The 23,044-nt window shown below is 45.8% G+C and overlaps 1 protein-coding gene across 6 annotated transcripts in view; it reads right to left on the reverse strand.

The window, feature by feature from the left end:
* The window catches only part of LOC124605815 (deoxynucleoside triphosphate triphosphohydrolase SAMHD1), a 355,281-nt gene that overhangs the window by 171,927 nt on the left and 160,310 nt on the right, over nucleotides 1–23,044 (reverse strand). Inside the window, exon 1 of one of the 6 annotated variants that reach the window (XM_047137724.1) lies at nucleotides 21,731–21,863. The exons of 3 other annotated variants lie outside the window; for them this stretch is intronic. The gene's annotated coding sequence lies outside the window, so the exon portion shown is untranslated. Of the gene's footprint in view, nucleotides 1–18,310; nucleotides 18,398–21,725; nucleotides 21,864–23,044 lie in introns of those variants that run through there. 2 more of the 6 variants (XM_047137723.1, XM_047137727.1) reach the window with 2 other exon arrangements.

Below are 23,044 nucleotides of genomic sequence, written 5' to 3' on the forward strand. Positions count from 1 at the left end.
AGAACACAGCATGTTGTTATCAATGGAGAGACGTCTACAGACGTTAAAGTAACCTCTGGCGTGCCACAGGGGAGTGTTATCGGACCATTGCTTTTCACAATCTATATAAATGACCTAGTAGATAGTGTCGGAAGTTCCATGCGGCTTTTCGCGGATGATGCTGTAGTATACAGAGAAGTTGCAGCATTAGAAAATTGTAGCGAAATGCAGGAAGATCTGCAGCGGATAGGCACTTGGTGCAGGGAGTGGCAACTGTCCCTTAACATAGACAAATGTAATGTATTGCGAATACATAGAAAGAAGGATCCTTTATTGTATGATTATATGACAGCGGAACAAACACTGGTAGCAGTTACTTCTGTAAAATATCTGGGAGTATGCGTGTGGAACGATTTGAAGTGGAATGATCATATAAAATTAATTGTTGGTAAGGCGGGTACCAGGTTGAGATTCATTGGGAGAGTCCTTAGAAAATGTAGTCCATCAACAAAGGAGGTGACTTATAAAACACTCGTTCGACCTATACTTGAGTATTGCTCATCAGTGTGGGATCCGTACCAGATCGGGTTGACAGAGGAGATAGAGAAGATCCAAAGAAGAGCGGCGCGTTTCGTCACAGGGTTATTTGGTAACGGTGATAGCGTTACGGAGATGTTTAATAAACTCAAATGGCAGACTCTGCAAGAGAGGCGCTCTGCATCGCGGTGTAGCTTGCTCGCCAGGTTTCGAGAGGGTGCGTTTCTGCATGAGGTATCGAAAATATTGCTTCCCCCTACTTATACCTCCCGAGGAGATCACGAATGTAAAATTAGGGAGATTAGAGCGCGCACGGAGGCTTTCAGACAGTCGTTCTTTCCGCGAACCATACGCGACTGGAACAGGAAACGGAGGTAATGACAGCGGCACGTGAAGTGCCCTCCGCCACACACCGTTGGGTGGCTTGCGGAGTAGAAATGTGGATGTAGATGTAGATAACATCTTGGGTTGTCGGGTGTTCTGCCGGATATCAGCGTCGTACTTGCACGATATTTCGGTCACGTAGCTCGAGACCTTCATCAGGTGCGACCTGAGACTGCTCCTCGAGTGGACCTGGTCCAGTATTTATGCCTATGGACTTCCCCCTCCACCAACGGCTGCAGGCGCTTCCTCTGTGGTCCGCGCCCATTCCCTGTGACCTGCTGGAGCGTTGCTGCTCCGTTTTCCGTCCGCTGCGGTTCTAGGTGTTCCCTCTGCGGTCCGCGCCCACCAAACCCGCTCCTGGGGGTTTCATCTACGGTCTGGGGTACCAGGCGTTCCCCCTGCGGTCCGCGCCCGCTCACTGCGACCTGTTGGAGCGTTGCCGCTCCGTTTTTCATCTGCTGCGGCTCTGGATGTTCCCTCTGCGGTCCGCGCCCACCAGTCCCACTTCTGGGTGTTCCATCTTCGGTCTGGTGCTCCTGGCAGTCCGTCAGGGGCTCGTTTACCATCTCCATGTCTCTGGTTCTTCTGTTTGTGTAGTGTTGCAGCTGGCCCCGTTGCTCCTTTAACAATTCCAAAGCCGGATCCCAGGCTCTGCTTAGCTGGTACCCTGTGTCACGATTCATAAGATCGTCAGCCATTTTAATCTCAATCGATTCTCTTATGACACTGTCCCAAAATCTGGGTGTTTGTGCTAGAATCTTGGTATCCTCATACTTCATGGCATGATCTAGCTCTAGACAGTGTTCAGCAATGGCTGACTTAGTCACCTGTCTTAATCTAGTGTGCCTCTGATGTTCTTTGCACCTGATCTCCACAGTTCTTGTCGTCTGGCCAATGTAGGACATGCCACATTGGCAAGGTATATTGTAAATCCCTGGTTTTCGTAACCCCAGGTCGTCTTTGACACTCCCCAGCAGTCCCCCGATCTTGTTGGATGGACAGAAAACACACTTGATATTGTGTTTACGCAGGATCCTACTGATTCTGGCAGAAATAGAGCCAGCATAGGGCAGATATGCCACCTTCCTTGCTTCATCTTGGTCTTCTTCAGGAACCTGTGGTATAGTGGCTGGTCGGAGTGCCCTCTCAATTTGTCTGTCCATGTATCCATTCTTGGAGAAAACTGTTTTGAGACGTTCTATCTCTATGGGTAGATTCTCTTGGTCTGATAGGGCACGTGCTCTGTGGACCAAAGTCTTCAGAACCCCATTCTTCTGTGCAGGGTGGTGACAACTGCTGGCCTGCAGATATAAATCAGTGTGTGTAGGTTTTCGGTACACACTGTGGCCAATTGATCCATCTGCTTTCCTCTGGACTAGTACATCCAGAAATGACAGCTGGCCATTCTTCTCCAGTTCCATGGTGAACTTGATATTTGGGTGGCATGAGTTAAGATGTTCAAGAAACTCATTGAGCCTGTCCATCCCATGTGGCCAGATCACGAAGGTGTCATCCACATACCTAAAGAAGCATGTGGGTTTAAATGTGGCTGTCTCCAATGCCCTCTCCTCAAAACTCTCCATAAACATGTTGGCAACCACAGGGGACAGTGGGCTGCCCATAGCTACACCTTCAGTTTGCTCATAATATTGGTTTCTGTACAGGAAATACGTGGATGTCAGTGTATGACTGAACAGGTCCAACAGAGCACCATCAAATTTCTCTGCAATCAGTTCTAGTGAGTCCTTCAGTGGGACCCTGGTGAACAGCGATACCACATCAAAACTAACCATGATGTCCGAATCTGTGATGTGCAGTTGCTTGAGGCGTTGCAGGAAATCTTCTGAGTTGCGGATGTGGTGAATACATTTCCCCACATATGGAGCCAGGAGACCTTTCAGGTACTTGGCTGTTGTGTACGTAGGTGCCCCAATATTACTGACAATAGGACGTAGGGGCACACCCTCCTTGTGTATTTTAGGCAGACCATACAGTCTGGGTGGCACTGGCGCTTTTTCCCGTAGTTGTCTGATGATCTTATCGGGCATTCCTGTTTCCTTCAAGAGAGCACTAGTCTTCTTGGCCACCTTGTCCGTGGGGTCACACTCCAGAATTCTGTATGCAGGGTCCTCCAGAAGTTGGCGTACTTTCTCATCATAATCCACTCGCTGCAAGATGACAGTGGAGTTCCCTTTGTCTGCTGGCAGTACCACAATGCTGTTGTCTTCCCGTAGTTTCTTGAGTGCAAGCCTCTCCTCGGTTGTGATGTTCGATTTCGGCGGCCTGGCCTTGGTGAGGGAACTGCAGGTCTCTCGGCGGACTTCCTCTGCCACATTAGGTGGAAGTGTGGCTGCAACTTGCTCCACTGCACTGACGAAACCTGAAATGGGTACGTTTCTAGGGGTCATAGCAAAGTTGAGACCCCTGCTGAGTACCTTTAAGGTTGTATCATCAAACTGTATGCCACTCAGATTCGTCACCGTGCGTGTCTCTTCCATCTGCTGTAGTTTCTTGCTCATGCGGTCAAACTTTGCAGATTGGCAAGATGAGGCATTCCTTCTAGCACACTCAGCTAAAGACCAGGAGGCACGGTCTACCCAATCCCAATCTTCTCTTGTTAAGGAAGCTGCCATGTACAGATGAATGTGTAACAGCTCCCTGGCCACAACATCTAACCTGTGGCGCATATCTCGAATCCTCTCTCTCACCAGTGCCATGCTAGCTCTGCGTTTTATCTTGTTCGCCGCTCTGGAGTTGATGTGATGTTTAATTCTGGCAAATACTGGTACCACTTCTCCATCTCGACACCTCAGCAAAAAACTGAGAGAACTCAGCATCTTCCCTTTCTTCTGCCGTAGCTTGTCCAGCTTATTGATATTCTGATACATCTCCTCCCCGTAGAGACTTTTGATGTAACTCTTCAGGCTTTCCCGGCGATCTAATGACATCTTGGGTTGTTGGGTGTTCTGCCGGATATCAGCGTCGTACTTGCACGATATTTCGGTCACGTAGCTTGAGACCTTCATCAGGTGCGACCTGAGACTGCTCCTCGAGTGGACCTGGTCCAGTATTTATGCCTATGGACTTCCCCCTCCACCAACGGCTGCAGGCGCTTCCTCTGTGGTCCGCGCCCATTCCCTGTGACCTGCTGGAGCGTTGCTGCTCCGTTTTCCGTCCGCTGCGGTTCTAGGTGTTCCCTCTGCGGTCCGCGCCCACCAAACCCGCTCCTGGGGGTTTCATCTACGGTCTGGGGTACCAGGCGTTCCCCCTGCGGTCCGCGCCCGCTCACTGCGACCTGTTGGAGCGTTGCCGCTCCGTTTTTCATCTGCTGCGGCTCTGGATGTTCCCTCTGCGGTCCGCGCCCACCAGTCCCACTTCTGGGTGTTCCATCTTCGGTCTGGTGCTCCTGGCAGTCCGTCAGGGGCTCGTTTACCATCTCCATGTCTCTGGTTCTTCTGTTTGTGTAGTGTTGCAGCTGGCCCCGTTGCTCCTTTAACAATTCCAAAGCCGGATCCCAGGCTCTGCTTAGCTGGTTCCCTGTGTCACGATTCATAAGATCGTCAGCCATTTTAATCTCAATCGATTCTCTTATGACACTGTCCCAAAATCTGGGTGTTTGTGCTAGAATCTTGGTATCCTCATACTTCATGGCATGATCTAGCTCTAGACAGTGTTCAGCAATGGCTGACTTAGTCACCTGTCTTAATCTAGTGTGCCTCTGATGTTCTTTGCACCTGATCTCCACAGTTCTTGTCGTCTGGCCAATGTAGGACATGCCACATTGGCAAGGTATATTGTAAATCCCTGGTTTTCGTAACCCCAGGTCGTCTTTGACACTCTACGGGGAGGAGATGTATCAGAATATCAAGATGCTGGACAAGCTACGGCAGAAGAAAGGGAAGATGCTGAGTTCTCTCAGTTTTTTGCTGAGGTGTCGAGATGGAGAAGTGGTACCAGTATTTGCCAGAATTAAACATCACATCAACTCCAGAGCGGCGAACAAGATAAAACGCAGAGCTAGCATGGCACTGGTGAGAGAGAGGATTCGAGATATGCGCCACAGGTTAGATGTTGTGGCCAGGGAGCTGTTACACATTCATCTGTACATGGCAGCTTCCTTAACAAGAGAAGATTGGGATTGGGTAGACCGTGCCTCCTGGTCTTTAGCTGAGTGTGCTAGAAGGAATGCCTCATCTTGCCAATCTGCAAAGTTTGACCGCATGAGCAAGAAACTACAGCAGATGGAAGAGACACGCACGGTGACGAATCTGAGTGGCATACAGTTTGATGATACAACCTTAAAGGTACTCAGCAGGGGTCTCAACTTTGCTATGACCCCTAGAAACGTACCCATTTCAGGTTTCGTCAGTGCAGTGGGGCAAGTTGCAGCCACACTTCCACCTAATGTGGCAGAGGAAGTCCGCCGAGAGACCTGCAGGGCCCTCACCAAGGCCAGGCCGCCGAAATCGAACATCACAACCGAGGAGAGGCTTGCACTCAAGAAACTACGGGAAGACAACAGCATTGTGGTACTGCCAGCAGACAAAGGGAACTCCACTGTCATCTTGCAGCGAGTGGATTATGATGAGAAAGTACGCCAACTTCTGGAGGACCCTGCATACAGAATTCTGGAGTGTGACCCCACGGACAAGGTGGCCAAGAAGACTAGTGCTCTCTTGAAGGAAACAGGAATGCCCGATAAGATCATCAGACAACTACGGGAAAAAGCGCCAGTGCCACCCAGACTGTATGGTCTGCCTAAAATACACAAGGAGGGTGTGCCCCTACGTCCTATTGTCAGTAATATTGGGGCACCTACGTACACAACAGCCAAGTACCTGAAAGGTCTCCTGGCTCCATATGTGGGGAAATGTATTCACCACATCCGCAACTCAGAAGATTTCCTGCAACGCCTCAAGCAACTGCACATCACAGATTCGGACATCATGGTTAGTTTTGATGTGGTATCGCTGTTCACCAGGGTCCCACTGAAGGACTCACTAGAACTGATTGCAGAGAAATTTGATGGTGCTCTGTTGGACCTGTTCAGTCATACACTGACATCCACGTATTTCCTGTACAGAAACCAATATTATGAGCAAACTGAAGGTGTAGCTATGGGCAGCCCACTGTCCCCTGTGGTTGCCAACATGTTTATGGAGAGTTTTGAGGAGAGGGCATTGGAGACAGCCACATTTAAACCCACATGCTTCTTTAGGTATGTGGATGACACCTTCGTGATCTGGCCACATGGGATGGACAGGCTCAATGAGTTTCTTGAACATCTTAACTCATGCCACCCAAATATCAAGTTCACCATGGAACTGGAGAAGAATGGCCAGCTGTCATTTCTGGATGTACTAGTCCAGAGGAAAGCAGATGGATCAATTGGCCACAGTGTGTACCGAAAACCTACACACACTGACTTATATCTGCAGGCCAGCAGTTGTCACCACCCTGCACAGAAGAATGGGGTTCTGAAGACTTTGGTCCACAGAGCATGTGCCCTATCAGACCAAGAGAATCTACCCATAGAGATAGAACGTCTCAAAACAGTTTTCTCCAAGAATGGATACATGGACAGACAAATTGAGAGGGCACTCCGACCAGCCACTATACCACAGGTTCCTGAAGAAGACCAAGATGAAGCAAGGAAGGTGGCATATCTGCCCTATGCTGGCTCTATTTCTGCCAGAATCAGTAGGATCCTGCGTAAACACAATATCAAGTGTGTTTTCTGTCCATCCAACAAGATCGGGGGACTGCTGGGGAGTGTCAAAGACGACCTGGGGTTACGAAAACCAGGGATTTACAATATACCTTGCCAATGTGGCATGTCCTACATTGGCCAGACGACAAGAACTGTGGAGATCAGGTGCAAAGAACATCAGAGGCACACTAGATTAAGACAGGTGACTAAGTCAGCCATTGCTGAACACTGTCTAGAGCTAGATCATGCCATGAAGTATGAGGATACCAAGATTCTAGCACAAACACCCAGATTTTGGGACAGTGTCATAAGAGAATCGATTGAGATTAAAATGGCTGACGATCTTATGAATCGTGACACAGGGAACCAGCTAAGCAGAGCCTGGGATCCGGCTTTGGAATTGTTAAAGGAGCAATGGGGCCAGCTGCAACACTACACAAACAGAAGAACCAGAGACATGGAGATGGTAAACGAGCCCCTGACGGACTGCCAGGAGCACCAGACCGAAGATGGAACACCCAGAAGTGGGACTGGTGGGCGCGGACCGCAGAGGGAACATCCAGAGCCGCAGCAGATGAAAAACGGAGCGGCAACGCTCCAACAGGTCGCAGTGAGCGGGCGCGGACCGCAGGGGGAACGCCTGGTACCCCAGACCGTAGATGAAACCCCCAGGAGCGGGTTTGGTGGGCGCGGACCGCAGAGGGAACACCTAGAACCGCAGCGGACGGAAAACGGAGCAGCAACGCTCCAGCAGGTCACAGGGAATGGGCGCGGACCACAGAGGAAGCGCCTGCAGCCGTTGGTGGAGGGGGAAGTCCATAGGCATAAATACTGGACCAGGTCCACTCGAGGAGCAGTCTCAGGTCGCACCTGATGAAGGTCTCGAGCTACGTGACCGAAATATCGTGCAAGTACGACGCTGATATCCGGCAGAACACCCGTCAACCCAAGATGTCATTAGATCGCCGGGAAAGCCTGAAGAGTTACATCAAAAGTCTCTACGGGGAGGAGATGTATCAGAATATCAAGAAGCTGGACAAGCTACGGCAGAAGAAAGGGAAGATGCTGAGTTCTCTCAGTTTTTTGCTGAGGTGTCGAGATGGAGAAGTGGTACCAGTATTTGCCAGAATTAAACATCACATCAACTCCAGAGCGGCGAACAAGATAAAACGCAGAGCTAGCATGGCACTGGTGAGAGAGAGGATTCGAGATATGCGCCACAGGTTAGATGTTGTGGCCAGGGAGCTGTTACACATTCATCTGTACATGGCAGCTTCCTTAACAAGAGAAGATTGGGATTGGGTAGACCGTGCCTCCTGGTCTTTAGCTGAGTGTGCTAGAAGGAATGCCTCATCTTGCCAATCTGCAAAGTTTGACCGCATGAGCAAGAAACTACAGCAGATGGAAGAGACACGCATGGTGACGAATCTGAGTGGCATACAGTTTGATGATACAACCTTAAAGGTACTCAGCAGGGGTCTCAACTTTGCTATGACCCCTAGAAACGTACCCATTTCAGGTTTCGTCAGTGCAGTAGAGCAAGTTGCAGCCACACTTCCACCTAATGTGGCAGAGGAAGTCCGCCGAGAGACCTGCAGGGCCCTCACCAAGGCCAGGCCGCCGAAATCGAACATCACAACCGAGGAGAGGCTTGCACTCAAGAAACTACAGGAAGACAACAGCATTGTGGTACTGCCAGCAGACAAAGGCAACTCCACTGTCATCTTGCAGCGAGTGGATTATGATGAGAAAGTACGCCAACTTCTGGAGGACCCTGCATACAGAATTCTGGAGTGTGACCCCACGGACAAGGTGGCCAAGAAGACTAGTGCTCTCTTGAAGGAAACAGGAATGCCCGATAAGATCATCAGACAACTACGGGAAAAAGCGCCAGTGCCACCCAGACTGTATGGTCTGCCTAAAATACACAAGGAGGGTGTGCCCCTACGTCCTATTGTCAGTAATATTGGGGCACCTACGTACACAACAGCCAAGTACCTGAAAGGTCTCCTGGCTCCATATGTGGGGAAATGTATTCACCACATCCGCAACTCAGAAGATTTCCCGCAACGCCTCAAGCAACTGCACATCACAGATTCGGACATCATGGTTAGTTTTGATGTGGTATCGCTGTTCACCAGGGTCCCACTGAAGGACTCACTAGAACTGATTGCAGAGAAATTTGATGGTGCTCTGTTGGACCTGTTCAGTCATACACTGACATCCACGTATTTCCTGTACAGAAACCAATATTATGAGCAAACTGAAGGTGTAGCTATGGGCAGCCCACTGTCCCCTGTGGTTGCCAACATGTTTATGGAGAGTTTTGAGGAGAGGGCATTGGAGACAGCCACATTTAAACCCACATGCTTCTTTAGGTATGTGGATGACACCTTCGTGATCTGGCCACATGGGATGGACAGGCTCAATGAGTTTCTTGAACATCTTAACTCATGCCACCCAAATATCAAGTTCACCATGGAACTGGAGAAGAATGGCCAGCTGTCATTTCTGGATGTACTAGTCCAGAGGAAAGCAGATGGATCAATTGGCCACAGTGTGTACCGAAAACCTACACACACTGATTTATATCTGCAGGCCAGCAGTTGTCACCACCCTGCACAGAAGAATGGGGTTCTGAAGACTTTGGTCCACAGAGCACGTGCCCTATCAGACCAAGAGAATCTACCCATAGAGATAGAACGTCTCAAAACAGTTTTCTCCAAGAATGGATACATGGACAGACAAATTGAGAGGGCACTCCGACCAGCCACTATACCACAGGTTCCTGAAGAAGACCAAGATGAAGCAAGGAAGGTGGCATATCTGCCCTATGCTGGCTCTATTTCTGCCAGAATCAGTAGGATCCTGCGTAAACACAATATCAAGTGTGTTTTCTGTCCATCCAACAAGATCGGGGGACTGCTGGGGAGTGTCAAAGACGACCTGGGGTTACGAAAACCAGGGATTTACAATATACCTTGCCAATGTGGCATGTCCTACATTGGCCAGACGACAAGAACTGTGGAGATCAGGTGCAAAGAACATCAGAGGCACACTAGATTAAGACAGGTGACTAAGTCAGCCATTGCTGAACACTGTCTAGAGCTAGATCATGCCATGAAGTATGAGGATACCAAGATTCTAGCACAAACACCCAGATTTTGGGACAGTGTCATAAGAGAATCGATTGAGATTAAAATGGCTGACGATCTTATGAATCGTGACACAGGGTACCAGCTAAGCAGAGCCTGGGATCCGGCTTTGGAATTGTTAAAGGAGCAACGGGGCCAGCTGCAACACTACACAAACAGAAGAACCAGAGACATGGAGATGGTAAACGAGCCCCTGACGGACTGCCAGGAGCACCAGACCGAAGATGGAACACCCAGAAGTGGGACTGGTGGGCGCGGACCGCAGAGGGAACATCCAGAGCCGCAGCAGATGAAAAACGGAGCGGCAACGCTCCAACAGGTCGCAGTGAGCGGGCGCGGACCGCAGGGGGAACGCCTGGTACCCCAGACCGTAGATGAAACCCCCAGGAGCGGGTTTGGTGGGCGCGGACCGCAGAGGGAACACCTAGAACCGCAGCGGACGGAAAACGGAGCAGCAACGCTCCAGCAGGTCACAGGGAATGGGCGCGGACCACAGAGGAAGCGCCTGCAGCCGTTGGTGGAGGGGGAAGTCCATAGGCATAAATACTGGACCAGGTCCACTCGAGGAGCAGTCTCAGGTCGCACCTGATGAAGGTCTCGAGCTACGTGACCGAAATATCGTGCAAGTACGACGCTGATATCCGGCAGAACACCCGACAACCCAAGATGTCATTAGATCGCCGGGAAAGCCTGAAGAGTTAGATGTAGATATTTTGGGTAGACAAGATAGCTGGGACACCCTGTATGTACAGGGCTATTACAAATGATTGAAGCGATTTCATAAATTCACTGTAGCTCCATTCATTGACATATGGTCACGACACACTACAGATACGTAGAAAAACTCAAAGTTTTGTTCGGCTGAAGCCGCACTTCAGGTTGCTGCCGCCAGAGCGCTCGAGAACGCAGTGAGACAAAATGGCGACAGGAGCCGAGAAAGCGTACGTCGTGCTTGAAATGCACTCACATCAGTCAGTCATAACAGTGCAACGACACTTCAGGACGAAGTTCAACGAAGATCCACCAACTGCTAACTCCATTCGGCGATGGTATGCGCAGTTTAAAGCTTCTGGATGCCTCACGGTTTAAAGTTTATGGCCCCTTTTTCTTCTGCGAAAAAAACGTTACAGGACACGTGTATCTGGACATGCTGGAAAATTGGCTCATGCCACAACTGGAGACCGACAGCGCCGACTTCATATTTCAACAGGATGGTGCTCCACCGCACTTCCATCATGATGTTCGGCATTTCTTCAACAGGAGATTGGAAAACCGATGGATCGGTCGTGGTGGAGATCATGATCAACAATTCATGTCGTGGCCTTCACGCTCTCCCGACTTAACCCCATGCGATTTCTTTTTGTGGGGTTATGTGAAAGATTCAGTGTTTAAACCTCTTCTACCAAGAAACGTGCCAGAACTGCGAGCTCGCATCAACGATGCTTCCGAACTCATTGATGGGGACACGCTGTGCCGAGTGTGGGAGGAACTTTATTATCGGCTTATTGTCTGCTGAATCACTAAAGGGGCACATATCGAACATTTGTGAATGCCTAAAAAAACTTTTTGAGTTTTTGTATGTGTGTGCAAAGCATTGTGAAAATATCTGAAATAATAAAGTTATTGTAGAGCTGTGAAATCGCTTCAATCATTTGTAATAACCCTGTATTATATATATATATATATATATATATATATATAATTTTGAGAGTGAGAGCTATACAAAATAAAAATACAGTAGTTACTTTCGTAGACTTCAAGAAGGCCTACGACTCAGTTGACAGACAAACACTATTCCAGATACTTTATGAATCAGGGATAGATGAAAACACCAGAAGAGTTGTTGAACAAACGCTCACAGATACAACATCAAGAATTAAGTTTCAAGGCGAAATTTCTGAACCATTCAAAATTAAAACAGGAGTTCGACAAGGAGACGGACTGTCCCCAATTCTCTTTAACTTGGTTTTAGATAAAATAGTAAAAACATGGGAAAACACATTAAAAAACAGAGGCACAAAGGGCATAAGCATGGGCCAAGCAAAGAACAAATTTGAAGTGAAATGTTTAGCCTTTGCAGATGATATGGCATTGATAACTGAAAACCGAACAGACGCAACAGTTATGCTTGATCTGTTACACGAGATTGCTGAAAAGACTGGGCTAAAAATATAGTATGAAAAAACCGAGTATATAGAACACAAACATAATACAGAAAAGTTTATGAAACCAAAGTATGGAAAAATTAAGAGTGTTGATAGATTCAAATACCTGGGGGAGTGGATCCAAGCCAATGGACCGGATAACATAACAAATAAAGAATAAAAAAGTCAGAATTTGCATATAAATTAACACAAAACTACTACAATAAGAAATCAATATCCATACAAGCGAAGATTAAACATTATAATTCAGTTATTAGGACACAAGCAACGTATGGATCAGAGTGCCTAACATTGAATAAGAAAGGCGAATTAAGAGAACTAGAAAAAAGAGAGAAAAATATTAAGAAAAATTATAGGTCCTGAGAAAAACAAGGAAAATAGGTGGATTAAAAGGAGAAATGAAGACCTATACAAAAATACAGAAAAGATCACAGATACAATGAGGAAGAGACGGCTATAATTTTATGGACATTTAAAAAGAATGGAAGAAACACGGATTACAAAGAAAATTTTTTAATTACGTTAGTAAGCTGAAAAAAACTGTAGGATGGATAGACGCAGTAAAGAAAGACGCCAACAAAATAGGTGTTACAGAAGAAATAATACGTGACAAGAATAACTTAAGGCTACTTATAGAAAACGCAAACTATGAAGAAGATGAGCCAAAACCTCGACCCAAGAGACTGTGGACAGATGAGCAGAGACGAGCAGTTGGCGAGAAAATGAAGTAGTACTGGGAAGAACGGAAGAAAAAGAAACACCTTAAGTCTTAAGTTGTATGCTGTCCATAGCTGTTATATATATATATATATATATATATATATATATATATTCCTTTTCAGACGGTAGTTTCACTAGCGACTGTTTGAACCTGTCAGGAAATTGGTCACACCTGAAAGACATTGCACTGGTGACTGTGTATACCATTAATTTATATTGTATTGATCTTTATAATCCTACTAGGTATTCCATCATAGTCATGGGAATTTGCACACTTTAGTGATTTAATAACTGATTCAATTTCAACTTTGGTAGTTTCATGTACGTGCATATGAAATACACTTCTATCGAAACATCAGGTTTTTAAGAGAGCTGTGCCAGTAAAGTTTTGATTTAATTTGCACACTATTGACAAGAGAGACATAATGTGTTGAGCACTCACTCTGCGCCCGGCTCTCTCTTCCACAATTGACCATATCCTCTTACACTGTTCTGCAGAACTTAATAACGAGATAGGCGAAATAATGTAACATATTAACTACTCGGTGGAAATGAATGAAATCGCGGCAGCTTCTTGACAGAGGTTTCCCAGTCGTGCACAGGAAGTTGGATGTCATATGGCGTGAGGTCTGCGTCACTACAGCTCCCAATAAGAGACGGCTCCGCAACACGTGGCAGTTTAAGGGACAGGAAGAGACTATCAGTCAGTGAGAGGTTACGTTGCACTGTGGTGGTGATCTTTGTTACAACGGGGAAGAATCGTTGGGAAAATGGAAGAAGAACTATGTGCGACGAGTGTAGCCCAGGAGTTTGGCCTCGCTGACAGCATTGTTTCACACGTACGAGAGCGTTCCAAAACACAGGCTCTGCTACCCGCAGGAGAGGAGGTAGCCGACCAAGGTCAACCACAGTAGCAAAATGACCTCTAGAGTGTGCAACAGGCAAGATGGGATCCAGGTCAGACATCGGATGCAATTTTAACCACATTTAACAGGACTACAGGCAAGCAATTTCACGCTCCACAGTGCCCGACTACTAACGCATTGTTTTCACTGACACCCGTACGCCGGCGGCACCGTTGGGGATGTTGCAAAAAGGACAGACTCGACCAATGAGGATGAGAGCAAATTCAGTTTAAATACCGATTCTTGACGTACCCTCACATGGTGAGAGGTGGGTCTTTCCCATCTCTTAAAATCTTGCTCCGCACACATTTGTATAAAGCGTTTTCAACAAAGCTTTTGAATTTTGTCAATTTGTACTTCTCACCTTCGTCCTCAGAGTTGAACGTTTCTATTTCTAGATTTCCGGAAAGCTTTCGACACCGTTCCTCACAAGCGACTTCTGATCAAGCGGCGGGCCTATGGGGTATCGTCTCAGTTGTGCGACTGGATTCGTGATTTTCTGTCAGGAAGGTCGCAGTTCGTAGTAATAGACGGCAAATCATCGAGTAAAATTGAAGTGATATCAGGTGTTCCCCAGGGAAGCGTCCTGGGACCTCTGCTGTTCCTGTTCTATATAAATGACCTGGGTGACAATCTGAGCAGTTCTCTTAGGTTGTTCGCAGATGATGCTTTAATTTACCGTCTAGTAAGGTCATCCGAAGACCAGTATCAGTTGCAAAGCGATTTAGAAAAGATTGCTGTATGGTGTGGTAGGTGGCAGTTGACGCTAAATGACGAAAAATGTGAGGTGATCCACATGAATTCCAAAAAAAATCCGTTGGAATTCAATTACTCGATAAATAGTACAATTCTCAAGGCTGTCAATTCAAGGTGTTAAAATTACGAACAACTTCAGTTGGTTGGGTTGGGTTGTTTGGGGAAGGAGACCAGACAGCTAGGTCATCGGTCTCATCAGATTAGGAAAGAACGGGGAAGGAAGTCGGCCGTGCCCTTTCGAAGCAACCATCCCGGCATTTGCCTGGAGCGATTTAGTACTTCAGTTGGAAAGACCACGTAGATAATATTGTGGGGAAGGCGAGCCAAAGGTTGCGCTTCATTGGCAGGACACTTAGAAGATTTAACAAGTCCACTAAAGAGACAGCTTACACTACACTCGTTCCTCCTCTGTTAGAATATTGCTGCGCGGCGTGGGATCCTTACCAGGTGGGATTGACGGAGGACCTCGTTTTGTATTATCACGTAATAGGGGAGAGAGTGCGGCAGACATGATACGCGAGTTGGGATGGAAGTCATTAAAGCAAATACGTTTTTCGTCGCGGCGAGATCTATTTACGAAATTTCAGTCACCAACTTTCTCTTCCGAATGCGAAAATATTTTGTTGAGCCCAACCTACATAAGTAGGAATGATCATCCAAATAAAATAAGAGAAATCAGAGCTCGAACAGGAAGGTTTAGGTGTTCGTTTTTCCCGCGCGCTGTTCAGGAGTGGAAAGGTAGAGAGAAAGTATGATTGTGGTTCGATGAACCCTCTGCCAAGCACTTAAATGTGAATTGCAGAGTAATCATGTAGACGTAGATGACGTAGCCTGCTCGGAGATTTTACGATTTGTACCCTGTCAGCCTTGGTAAGCAAAGATACTTTCCTACCTTTCATTACATTTCTTGTAATATCCGTAATCGTATGCTATCACCCACGAACACTGTCGAACATGACCGTTTTGGTAATCCTAGTGCTATGACGTGGGGAGGCATAATGCGTGGGCGTACTGACCTTCAAATCTTTGAACGCGGTACTCACCGCTGAATGCTATTGTGACACTGTACACCTTATAACAATACATTTACTTTTGTGCGTTAACATACAGCTATAATCGGCGGTGGAAATATATTTGCAGAGAAAAGCACATAATGATATATATTGTATTGTAGGCCAATAGACTAGTTATTGTAGTGGTTTTGAATACCTTTACTGGTCAGGGCTAAATTACTATTGAAAATATAATTGTCTTTGAATAGCTCAACATGAATTTCCTAAGAGACCGAAGTTTAGAATGCATTTAGCAGTAGAATAAGGTGCGGAAAAACTATCTCGCCGTATGCAACTTCCGTCCGATTTCGACGAAACAACTTGTGACTCTGAACCATCGAAATTTGCAGAAACATGAAAGAAAATTAAATACGTACGGTCATGAAGTAGTGAGACATAGGTTCTATACTAAATAATTAGTCCATACATAAGTTCCATTTAACTTTGAATTTATGGCAGTCGATATATAACGAACTTACATCTTTTAACGTTTCCAGATACACGCCGCACAATATAGCTTCTCACATGAATCTACTGCTATGCAGTATGGCACTTTCACATTACACTAAAGTAATATTTTTTAAACAATAATAATACGGTGGCAAGAAATGAGTGGCAGACACAAATTACGAGAAACAGAAGAATGAGTAACTGTTCATCGAGAATATCTCGTACATCAAAAGGATGTGTAAAAATGCTCTTCTTCTGCCCGCCTTTCGCGCAGCAGCTTTCAAAGTCAGTAGCTCACTGTATCTCTGACGGCGCTTCCACAATAAACACGTCACGTCACAGGACGTTGTTTGCTAACTGTAGCTGTTGCCGAGCGACTGCTCGATTAGTGAATGATTTAAAATGGTAGGGCAATCACATAATGTTACAACCTTCCCCGAGTGCGTCTTTTCAGGGGTGCATTCGGTCCTGACTTAATTGTTGAGGATGACAATGCGTGATCGCATCGAACAGTGCAAGTGGAGCACCTCTTGGAATGAGAGGACATTCAGCGAATGAACTATCCTGCCCGTCCCTCCGACGCTCATCGAGCACGTGTGCGATGCGTACGCCCAACTTATACACTGCTTTATTCGGTGTTCATTATTCCATATTAAATGTATAGCCATACAGAAATCGTACTCACTTTATCCGTGCACCAGATAATAAGCTAGAAGTGCTGCTCTGGCGTCACGTTTCAAATCTCTGTGTATATAGGCTTTAGTGCTGCCTAGTCAACACCGCAACGCGAAGTTCGTGAATTACAGCCCGTACGAAACATTTTTAGTGGAATAAAACCTTAATTATCACAATTAGTTTCATTGTTTCAAAATGCTGCGCTATTTATTATGATTGTTATGAAGACTGAATAGAAACCCATTTAGCGCTTCCATGGGATCGATGAAAACTTAAGCTATTTACAGTGCTATGAACTTGACACTAAATATCCATAAATAAGTTTCCATCATTTTTGAAAAGCTCTACGCCACAAGATTTTTTCATTTTTCCATCGAGCATACATAGGGTGATAAAAACGTATTCAGTGTTTTCAGAGGTAGTAGCGTGGGCCGAATGACTGTTGAACAGATCGTCTCCAGAGTTGGCATTTCTGTGGGTTCTGCGCACACAATCCTGCATGACGACCTGAAAATGCGAAAAGTGTCATCCAGGTGGGTGCCACGAATGCTAACGGACGGCCACACGGCTGCCCATGTGGCATGTTGCCAAGCAATGTTGACGCGCAACGACAGCATGAATGGGACTTTCTTTTCGTCGGTTGTGGCAATGGATGAGACGTGGATGCCATTTTTCAATCCAGAAACAAAGCGCCAGTCAGCTCAATGGAAGCACACAGATTCACCGCCACCAAAAAAATTTCGGATAACCGCCAGTGCTGAAAAAATGATGGTGTCCATGTTCTGGGACAGCGAGGGCGTAATCCTTACCCACTGCGTTCCAAAGGGCACTACGGTAACAGGTGCATCCTACGAAAATGTTTTGAAGAACAAATTCCTTCCTGCACTGCAACAAAAACGTTCGGGAAAGGCTGCGCGTGTGCTGTTTCACAAAGACAACGCACCCGCACATCGAGCTAACGTTACGCAACAGTTTCTTCGTGATAACAACTTCGAAGTGATTCCTCATGCTCCCTACTCACCTGACCTGGCTCCTAGTGACTTTTGGCTTTTTCCAACAATGAAAGACACTCTCCGTGGCCGCACGTTCACCAGCCGTGCTGCTATTGCCTCAGCGATTTTCCAGTGGTCAAAACAGACTCCTAAAGAAGCCTTCGCCGCTGCCATGGAATCATGGCGTCAGCGTTGTGAAAAATGTGTACGTCTGCAGGGCGATTACGTCGAGAAGTAACGCCAGTTTCATCGATTTCGGGTGAGTAGTTAATTAGAAAAAAAATCGGAGGCCTTAGAACTTGAATGCACCTCGTACTTAGCACGCTTGGCTACATTTGATTGGATGAACATAGTACCAGCTAAGCGGCAAAGGACGTAGCATCTAAGGATAATTCATCATCCAACTACTGTAACTGGAGTATGTGCTGGTATCACACTAGCTTTTCTTTTATAAAAGGTGTCCCAGGAGGAATGGTCAATATTAATGTGTATGACAGGAACGATCATTTGAAGCAAGAAAATTTCGTATGGGCATAAGCCCTATTCTGAAAGATTCAGAGACAGAACCCATTTAATATACATTTTTCTCTATTATTCCGAAGCCTACAGTGCCAGGTTTACACGTGTGTGTTACTTGATAAACTTTAGAATGCGCGCTTTACAAAGAATCAGCTGAAAATGTATGTTTTACACACATTCACCTCGAAGCACAGAAAATCGCCGAGTGCCTGTAGCAGGACTGCGTTGCACCGTTTCAAAAATGTGCAGCTGTCCCTACACAGGTTGTTCAACTACATGCTCAGAAGAAAAATGGGACCTTTGAGAAATACCTGTTTCACGCAATACGCCGTAAACCCTACGATCGGAATTTGACGTGTCGGAAAGCGTCGACGGTACCCTTACACAGCGGCAGGAGAACTACCATCGCAGAAGCACTGAACATACACCATATCTGTATACTCACTAGCGTTATCAGCGCACGTACACATTTAACCGATGTTCCTATCTGATAACCTCTCAATCCCTCTGATTACTTCACTCAACATACCACGGACAACTGCGCGTTCAGTAGGTTAGTTTAATGACAGAAAGACATCCCTAGCAAAGAGATTGAAAGCAACGAAATAGGCTGAGCTAGAATAAAACGTCACTGGGATTCCGTGGGTAAGACATACGTGCGTGCCACTAGCTCAAAAAACAAATTGTCAATAAATATGTTGTATATGGCTCTGAGCACCATGGGACTTAACATCTTAGGTCACCAGTCGACTAGAACTTAGAACTACTTACACCTAACTAACCTAAGGACATCCATGCTCGAGGCAGGATTCGAACGTGCGACCATAGCAGTCGCGTGGTTCCGGACTGAAGCGCCTAGAACCGCTCGGCCACAACGGCCGGCCAATAAGTTGTATATGTCTGAAATCATTCAAAATAGGGCATACGTCGATATGAAGTTTTATGTTTCAAATGAGCCTTCCTGTTATAACTTTAGATCCAGAATGAAATTTTCACTCTGCAGCGGAGTGTGCGCTGATATGGAACTTCCTGTCAGATTAAAACTGTGTGCCGGACCGAGACTCGAACTCGGGACCTTTGCCTTTCGCGGGCAAGTGCTCTGCCAACTGAGCTACCCAAGCAAGACTCACGCCCCGTCGTCACAACTTTTAATTCTGCCAGTACCTTGTCTGCTACCTTCCAAACTTTACAGAAGCTCTCCTGCGCACCTTTCACAACTAGCACTCCTGAAAGAAAGGATATTGCGGAGACATGGCTTAGCCACAGCTGTGGGGATGCTCCCAGAATGAGATTTTCAATCTGCAGCGGAGACAAGTCCGTAGATCTTGCACAGTGCGTTGAGCTTCGCGGGCATTGTGTAGGCGAGCATTATCCTGTTGGAACTACGCATCACATTCCTGTTGCAAGAACGGCGAAAACACAAGTCTAATAACATTCTGCACGTACCGAGAGCTGGTTAGTGTCCCCTCAAGAAACAGCAAAGGTGAACGGGAGTTGCATATCGCATCACTCAACCCCACATAGTGCCTGTGTGTCTTGGCCGAATGCATTCTACGGGACAGCGCTCACAAAGTCTTCGTCGTGGACACAACCAATCATCACTTGCGTGCAAGCAGAATCTGCGCTCATCGCTGAAGACCATGGCGCGTCATTCCATCTTTCAAGTGATTAAATTTGTCTAATAGTTTTTTTCTGTATCTGGGCAACTTATTTTATTATATTCAAAGTCCTCTCACGTAATGCTTTGTTACCGAGCGATGAAAATTTTTAACAATTTCTTTACTGTCTCAAGGTGGAAGGTGCTCATATTTTCTTCTGTAATAATGTTTTTGCGCCTTAATTGTCGTGAATCTACTAGTACAACAGATTTTCAGACGGTCTGCTACGATTTTTCAAATGGTTCCCTAGATTTTCGCTATGCTACAGGTGTCTGGAAATTGTATTTTTTGGTCTCTTAAAGCTATCATTCAACTCAACTACATTACTAAAATCAGAGATACTTCTATGATACAGTTCGGCAAAATTTGTTGACATTTTTGAAACAGCAGTCAGATTAAACGTAACACGAAAAGATTCTGAAATTAATATTTTTTGGTTTAGGGTAATCGAATCGATCGATCTTATATGGTTTGGGCCGTATTGTTATAATTAAAAAATTCTGATCGTAGGCTCTCGTAGTAATGGAGATGGTACGGTCCTGTCGCCTTCTGATTTGTGAATCACCTCACCTATCAAGTAACTGTGCAATCTAAAACTGGAAGTGGAATATAGACTGCTATACGATGTAGAGTTTCCAGATTCACAATTTATTTTAGATAGCAGTACGAAGAACCAGGAATCGTAAAGTGGACCACGATTATTAAAAAATAATTCTTTCATCGATATATTTTTCTTGTTCGACAATTACTTACAAAACTAATAAAAATAAAAAGGTGTTACGGCACGTTAAATCATTTACAGTTTAACGTTTCAACCTTACTGTTGGGATTTGCTCCCAGGTTTTAGCCGTTACGCTGAAATGTCGAGGGGAAAAAAAAAAAGTGTGTCATGGTATAAAATCATGTAAGACGTTACATTAATGGAAGCATGTGTCCTCACAAGGAATAGCCAATATTCATTGATATAAGACGAAAACTTATTTGAAGCATGAAACTTCATGTGGACATAAGCCATGTTGCGAATGGTTTCCGAGATAGAACACTTTTAACACACATTTGTTTTTTGGCTAGTCTTACGCACGTCTATGTCTTACCCACTCACCCTCTTGGATGTTCTATTCCAGCCCTTCCTACGTCATTGCTTTCAGCCTCTTTGCTCGGGATGTCTTTCTGTTGTTAAAGTAGTCCAACGAAATCGCAGTTATCCATGGTGTGTTGTGAATGAAGAAGTGCGTGGGATTGAGAGTATATCAGAGAGAAGCTTCGGTTAACTGTTTGTACACGCGCTGGCCAAAATGCCACACATCAAAACTAATGAATAGTATGCACGTATGATGTATGTTCGCGGTTTCTGCGATGGTAGTGCTCCTGCTACTGTCCAAAAATACTGTAGGCACTTTCCGACACGTTGAATTTCTCATCGTAGAGTGTTTACCAGTTTTCAACACACTGCGTGAAACACCTATTCTTCCAAATATCCAGTTTTGTTCTGGACATGTAGTTCACAACCTGTGCAGGAAAAGCAACACATTGTGGAAATGTTACACTGTAGTCCTATTACCAGCACACGGCGACTTTCTACACGTATCAATGTCCCACGAACACGTGTATTCAACAGATGCTTTGTAAAACCCGTGTTGTAATGTTTACTAATTGTTGTACATGTGTACATCTGACAATGAATTGAGTAATGCAGAAAACATAACAATCCACATTGCATGTATTCTACCTAGGAAACCACTCAGAATAGGGCACATGTCCATATGAATTTTTTTGCTTCAGGTGGTCGGTCTGTCATCCATGGATACTGCTTATTCCTCCTGGAACACCCTGTATAAATGTACACTCAAGAAAATATCGCTTTTGAAGTCTTTAGGCATTTTGATGCGAGTGCAGAAACCCACTATGATGAGCAGCATTACTGAAGCGGAAGCCACAAAATCTTATACAGTTCAAAAATTTTTGCGGTACGAACAGCAATCTCTTTCCAGTCGTATTCTCGCAACTCTTTTTACAAGTCAAAACAGAAATAAATGAATAAATGCTCAGTTTAGGGTACGAAGTTCACCTTACGCGATTGGGATTAGCAGAACTCCACCAGTTGCTTGCGTTTCATTGCTTGTTGTTCACACATTGTCCGACGTAAGGCGTGTGCAGGTACCTTACGATCAGCCGCCGCCTCTGGATGCTATCGCGTGCGTCCCCGATCCACTTACTACACGAGTGCACTAAAAATACCCGCTAACAACACGACGGCGACGGCAAACGGGAGCTGGCACGGTTGCAATGTCTTCGAGTTCCACGCTAGCTAAACTTGTTGCAAGATTTTCGCTACCATTACAATAACCTATACGTAAGGCACACGCAAGACAGTCGTTTGGCAGTTTGAATAAGGCAAGATCCTCTCAGGTTTAGATCCCGCTATACGATCTAGGTTCTGTAGATTACGAGCTTATGAAAGGCAAAAACTCCTTCACAGTATATTTTCCATGCCTACACAACACACTAACGGTGTAACAATACGATACGTTGCGTCGCAGTAAAATAAAATCTTAAGCACCTGAATTATAAGCATATAATGGAGGCTTCCTTTTTTTAGCATTAGACAGTGGTGTAAGCAACGTTTGTGTGGCTAAGTCTTGTCGCCTAAAGCTGGAGACATCCTCAGGTGATACAAAGACGTAGTTACTAAATTATTAAAAGTGCAAATCTAAACTTGCCTAGCTAGCCGTAACTTCCTATTTGTTCGTTAGCAGCCGCGAAGCAGCTGATGCTCATTTTTATAATAATGAGCTTAGGATGGATGGATGGATGGTATGGTGTTATGGGCGCTCAACAGTGTAGTCTTTAGAGCCCGAACGGAAACAAAAACGGACGAGTGTCACTAAAATGCAGCAAGTGCAAAAATAAGGCTAAAATTAAAGGTGGCAGTCTACACAGGCACTGTTGCACGTCAACAGTAGCAAAATGGAAAGCAGCACGTAAAGAGGAGAACTGCAAGACAACGTAGGGGAACGGGTTACAATGAAACACATAGCACACGTTTGGAACTGGCCTATTACAAGAATAAAAAGGAGTGGTCAGCCACTCGGCAACACACTAACAATTCCAACCTAAAATTTCAGGCTGAAGCCCAGAAACATCACAGTACCTTAAAACTTTCTTGACACTCGCCTCGTCATCGGCTAAAATCGAGGACAGATCCCCACTAATATCAACTTCCGCCCCGACAGAACGATATAAATCACACTCAACTAAAATGTGGCGTACAGTGATTCGTACGCCACAGGCATCACACAGCGGGGGTTCCTCTCGCCGTAGTAAGAAGGCATGCGTAAGAGGACAGTGCCCTAGGCGAAGACGTGTAAGGGTCACTTCGTCCCGCCT

The sequence above is a fragment of the Schistocerca americana genome, chromosome 3 (genome assembly GCF_021461395.2).
Source record: "Schistocerca americana isolate TAMUIC-IGC-003095 chromosome 3, iqSchAmer2.1, whole genome shotgun sequence".
Classification (NCBI taxonomy): domain Eukaryota; kingdom Metazoa; phylum Arthropoda; class Insecta; order Orthoptera; family Acrididae; genus Schistocerca; species Schistocerca americana.